This window comes from Benincasa hispida, chromosome 9 (assembly GCF_009727055.1).
Source record: "Benincasa hispida cultivar B227 chromosome 9, ASM972705v1, whole genome shotgun sequence".
Classification (NCBI taxonomy): Eukaryota; Viridiplantae; Streptophyta; class Magnoliopsida; order Cucurbitales; family Cucurbitaceae; genus Benincasa; species Benincasa hispida.
Window position 1 is genome coordinate 43,287,035 of NC_052357.1, and position 6,361 is coordinate 43,293,395.

Below are 6,361 nucleotides of genomic sequence, written 5' to 3' on the forward strand. Positions count from 1 at the left end.
CTGATGGAAAATGAAAAAGACTTTTGATTTTTTGATGGGTGATTAATGCAAACAAAATTTCCTTTCTCTCTCTAGGTTTCAGATTCTCTCGTTCTCTGCCTTTCTGTAATCTTTTCTTTCTTCTAACCTTAATGCCTTTTGTTTAATATGTGTGATTTTTTATGAGTATACGATGGAGGATGTTTGCAATTGGGTAGACTTTGGTAGAAGTAAAGAGGTAGACGATCATGCAATCGTGTTGACGATTGCTGGAAGAAAAGGTAGACGATTGTTTGATCGTCTAGACGATATGAAGAAAATGGTAAACGATGAGCGATCCTGTAAACGATGAGAAGAGAAGAAGAAATTTACTCAGCGATGTACGTGGTTCGGCTATGAAGGCCTACGTTCATGGGAAGGAGAGAGTTTTATTAAGAAGTTAAGTCACAGACCCTTTTTTCTTTACAGATCTTTCAAGTTTTCTTGAAGCTACGTATTGTTGTTATATCTAAAAATTTGTAAATGATGAGTATATATACTAATTTCTGATACAAGTAGTTATAATAACTAACTCTAAAGATTAAAGAAATGCGAAACAACTTCTTGATGTTGATGTATGAGCTTATATTCTTTAAATCTCCACCTTAAGCTCAACATGCAACCTCTTCTCCTTCTGGATTTAACATATCTTCACCCTTTTTCAGGAAGCAGAAACCCGATCTGACCAAGACAGCTAACAAGCTTGAGTTTACTCACAGGTTGAATAAGCATGTCGACCGTGTTCTCGGTGGTATGAACTTTTAGCACCTCGACTTCTCCTTTCCCTATTCTATCTCTCACAAAGTGATACTTGATATCTATATGTTTGGTCCTTGAGTGGTACTGAGGGTTTTCAGAAAGGTGAATGACTCTTTGGTTATCATAGTAGATTTTAACTACTGTTTGATTAATACCAAAGTCCTTCATCAATCTTTTTAACCACAGTGCTTCCTTTATTGCATCTGAAAGTGCCATATACTCTGCTTCTGTGGTTGACAATGCTGTGATTGACTGTAAATTAGCTTTCCAACACAACAAGTCAGGACCAAATAAGAATAGATAACCTATTAGAGATCTCCTTTTGTCTTGGTCACCTGTAAAATCTGAATCAACATATCCATATAGTTCTAAATTTGATTCATTAGTACTTTGATATGTTAATTTTGACTGTTTAGACCAAATAAGATATCTTAAAATCCATTTTGTTGCTTCCCAATGTTTTTTTCTAGGGTTAGACATGTATCTACTGATTAAACTAGTGCTGAATGATAAGTCTGATCTAGTAGATATCATTAAGTACATTAGACTCCCAAATGCTTGATTTTATGGAATTGATTGCATTTGAATTAAATGTTCTATGTCTGTCTCTTTTGGTGAGTTCTCAGAGGAAAGTTTAAAGTGTGTAGCAATAGGATTAGTGATTGGTCTTGCATTTGTCATATTGAATCTGTTTATAACCTTTTCACAGTAGCTTAGTTGACTTATGGTTAGGGTTGAGGATGTCCTGTCCCTCTGAATTTCAATCCCAAGGATCTTTCTAGATTGACCCAAGTCTTTCATGTCAAATTCTCTCTTTAGGAGATTTTTAACATGAGTTAAATCATCCTTAGACTTTTCTGCTAGTAACATATCATCAACATAAAGTAATAGGTAGACTTTGTCCTTATAGGTAGTAGAGTTGATATAAGAACAAATATCATAGGAACTCTATTGAAAACCTATGCTCTCTATGTAGTCATTAAACCTTCTGTACCAGCATCTAGGGGATTGTTTTAGACCATATATTGATTTGTTTAGAAGACAATATAGGTCTTCCTTACCTTTTTCCTCAAACCCTTTAGGTTGAACCATATATATAATCTCATCTACGTTTCCATGTAGGAAGGCAGTTTTAACATCTAGTTGATCTAGTTTTAAATTATACTGAGCAACTAGAGATAAAAGAAGCCTAATAGAGGTTTGTTTCACTACTGGTGAAAAGATTTCAGTATAGTCTATTCCTTCTCTCTGAGTAAATCCTTTAGCCATTAACCTTGCCTTGTACATAAGCTTTTCACCTTTGGTAGATTCTTCACTTGAAACGCCGTCGGACGGACTTCTCAACTGAGGTAGACTTCAATGAAGGATGGAGTGGAGAGGGCCTGTTTTATGGAGTGGACTGTGGAGTGGGATGAGCGAGAGGTGAGGGACGAGCGAGAGCGAGATCGGATGGACGAGCGAGAGCGAGAGGGCTGTAGAGACTATGAGCGAGAGCGAGAGTGGATGGATTGGGCGAGCGAGATCGAGAGCAGATGGACGAAACTATGAGCGAGAGTGAGAGGGGAGGGATTTGGGCGAGACTGTGAGAGGCCGGGAGAGATTTGATTTTGGGCAAGAGGGGACTCGACAGCCAGCACCGGCAGGTAGAGAGCGAGACTCGAGAGGGTCGACACGGAAGAAAGGGATATTGAAGTTCTGAACGTAAACGCTATGAGGCTGAGGCAAGGCAATAGAGTAGGTGGTGCCGTGGTGTGGTGTAGAGTCGAGACACTTCAAGTTCACCTTCACAGTTCACACATGACACAGAGACTGAGAGACAGTCGACTCGACAGAGAAGGGAGGGGAGGGAATTAATTTTAGGGATTTAGATTTTAGGGAAAGGCTTTTGAGTTTGGCTTTTTAAATTTTTGGGTCTTTTTATAATAAGTTTATAAAATTTCTATATTATGTATATATTATATTATTTATTATAATAATATATATATATAAATTGGGGTGCGGGTCGGGGAATGGGTCGGGGCGGGGATACTTGTCCCTGTCCCGCCCTGGCCCAACGGGCCCCGATTAAATTCCCCAGTTTGACCCCATCCCCAGTTAAACTGGGGAATCGCTGCCATGAATGGGGCGAGTCCCCATGGGGAGCCGCACCGTTGGGTTTTTTTTGCCAACCCTAAACAAGATGACGACTAGATAGAGACTCATCCTAAGAGTATTTACTTCATTATTGGATTAACTAAATCAATTGTGTAACTCTTTTTTTTTTAAATATCTATGAGCTTCTGGGTTTACTTACACACTCCTCGAATTAATCTCACAGGATAAGCCGCCTAATCCTATAATATTTGGGCGTCAAAGAGACTTGTAGGATATTAAATCCTAAGCAAATGGCCACCATGTGCATTGTACCCATGATTTCTTAGCCCTTTACAAAAATTATGGCCCAATATTTACCACTAAGTCAACCCATGATGGTTAATCAATTGTCTAACTCTTAAGTTGATCTCATGTCAATTATAGGCCTAAAATTCTAAGGTCTATTTATAATATTGGATCACAGAGTAAAACGACTTTTTAAAAAAGGTGTTGTAGGGTGCTAATACCTTCCTTACAATCAACGACCTCTATTTTTTAAAAATAGATCATTTTTATTTTTATTTTTTTAATGGGAGACCAATCATATCTTTAAATGGTTGGTGGCAACTCAAAATTTTTCACCTTAAAAGAAACCCTTAGGAAAGGACGTCAACCGCTCGACATGACGTTGCGGCACACATTAAAAAGAAATCATACACGTGGCTACTTAGTATTAGATTGAAAATAATAATAATAATAAAAAAACAGTAGAAGAGAAATAACATATGAATAAAATAGACTGGCTACTTCTACTGGCGACCACTCCAACCACATCCAACCACGACTGTCGGCAACCAACTTCAGCAACCTCCACCAACCCCAATGACCATTATTTTAAATTAATACTTCATAGTATTTTATAGTAATCCTTTATAGTAATTCGACAATAATAAAAACACTTTTAACATACAACAAATCAAACAAACTTGTACATAAAAACAATTTTGAGAAAGAGTTGCCAAACATATGATTGTCAAAAGTATTTAAATGAAAATGACCTTTTGAAAAGCATTTTTTAGTTAATTCAAATACCATGACAAAAAGATATGTATGAATGAGAGTTTTGGAGGTGAAAGGAAGTTGTTGAACATATCTATTACATAGAAGATTTTGATGAACATTTAATGTAACTTTTATGTGTAAATGGACTTGACCATTTGTTGGCCCATACCATATACAATTTTTTTTGTATCGTATAAGTGGGTCGGAGATTTTGGCCATTTGTTACATATTTTTTGTTTCAAACATGTAACATAACCATTAATAAAGTCATTATAGTACAATTACATTTTGAAGATATTTTGCTTACAATATAAATCTAAATTTGTTTTGTTTCAATGACTCCAATATAATTTTGTCTAACTTAACTAAAACTTCATATATACAAATTTGTAAAATGATTGCTTAATTAAAAAAAAACTAAAATACAAGATCCAAAATTAAACCCTAAACCTCATTCTCCAAAACTCCGAACAATACATGTGTACATTAAAAAAACAACAATGAAACAAAATGCAACCCACCAAACAAAAACAATCACCATAAAAATAGACTATTTGGAGGTGTTTGTCTCACCACTATGGTAAAGCATAGACGGAAAAATGTATGAAGGTGTCTATTGTATGTTAACAATGTTACAACATTCCACAAAACAATTATAAGAAATAAAAAAACATATCAAAGAACAATAGAGATTGGTAACCAAGTTCGGCGTAAACCACCTACGTCTGTGAGGTAGTGTGGCCATGAAAGATAACTTCACTAATATCAATGATAAGCAATTACAGCGTAATATTTATCTATAATAGTTACACAATTACAGTGACTCCCAAATAGCTCAATCACTCAACCGTTCACCTAAGCTCACTCTAGGTTTGAGACTCCATCTTGAAGGAACTTTTAACAAAGAGAATCCATGAGTCCGTTTGAATATTTCTGATTTCATTGTGACCAAAATACAACACATACATTCTAACAGACGGTTATGTAATTTACACTAATTAATGGCATGCTTTGAACAATAAAATACAAAAGAAAGAGTTCTCATACCAGTTAAAGACCCTCTTCAAGCTTTGAACAGCGGAAGACCTTTACACGATCTCTATCGCCCAGCAAACAAGTCGAATGTAGCAGCATGATCGTTTACACGAACAGTCACGAACAAGTGAACATCAGCGGGGACGACACCACCAAAATGAAGCCTTTGGTATTCGCGGAGTGAGAATCCAAAGTGTGGTCTTTGGTGAGTTTGGTAGAGGATAGAGAAAGAATAAATCGTATTGACGATAAGCAAGTGGGTGAGAAAAGGAGCTATCGTATAGCTATATGCTTATCGTTTAGAAGAACCTACACGATCATGTAGGTTTTACTAAGCGATCGTTTAGTAATAAATGGAAGACGATCGTTTAGAAAACACGACACACTATGCGATAGTTTAGGAAAGCTAAGCAATCGTTTAGGAACTAGCGTGCGATCGTTTAGGCATGACTATCGTATAGGCACTCAAACTATGCGATCGTAACGTTTTCACACCTATGTGATTTTTTATTAACTTTTTTCAAAATGAAACAAAATTTCATTTTATTCTTCGGTTACAATAGCTGACTTCGAATTCTCCCATTAGCGCACGTCCGAGAGAAGTTTTAGGCCAATTATCATATAATTAACCAATTTATTAATTAATGAATATAATAATATTATATTCTTAACCTAGAGTTTGATATCACATATCTACTATAGTAATTTCTCCTCCACATGATATAAATCATATTTATATCTAAATTTCCTCCAAAATATTGTATCTCATACATTTAGCCGATTATATCATATATAACTAACCTGTCCAATTATATCATATATAATCGAACTTTCTCTTGTCAATTTGAACATTTCAAATTAACCTAAACACTGAATCTCGACTTTATCCAAGCTACCCAGGGGATCTAATGGACCTGTGGCTATAAGCTCTAACGGTAAGTGAATAGCTGACTAAACTCTTTAGCCACGAGATCCACCATCCGCTAACTGTCAGGTATTCCACCAACAGCTGAACTCTTCTTACCACATATATATTTCTATATCCATCGAATATAACCAATCATGAGTACGATGACCCTTCACAGATGCTCGTAAGTACAGCTGGGCCAATTTATCATTTGGCCCCTGTAGTTACATCCCACTCCTTAAGTACCACTGATTTCTCTACTGAACAATACAACATTGTCCAAATATGTGTGAACACCTCTTAGGCCAAGAGAAGGTATGTGGCGCCACATCGTTCAAGCCCTGGAATCCACCCTTAAGGGAGCTATCTATCTACTTACCCTTGCTTTGGGGAAGGAGTGAATTCCATCTTGTTTAGCTGAATTCCCAACTCCCAAATCAGACGAATCCCCAAAATGGTAGGTTTGAATTGGCGACCTAGCCACTTGCACCCATACAAATCAAAGGA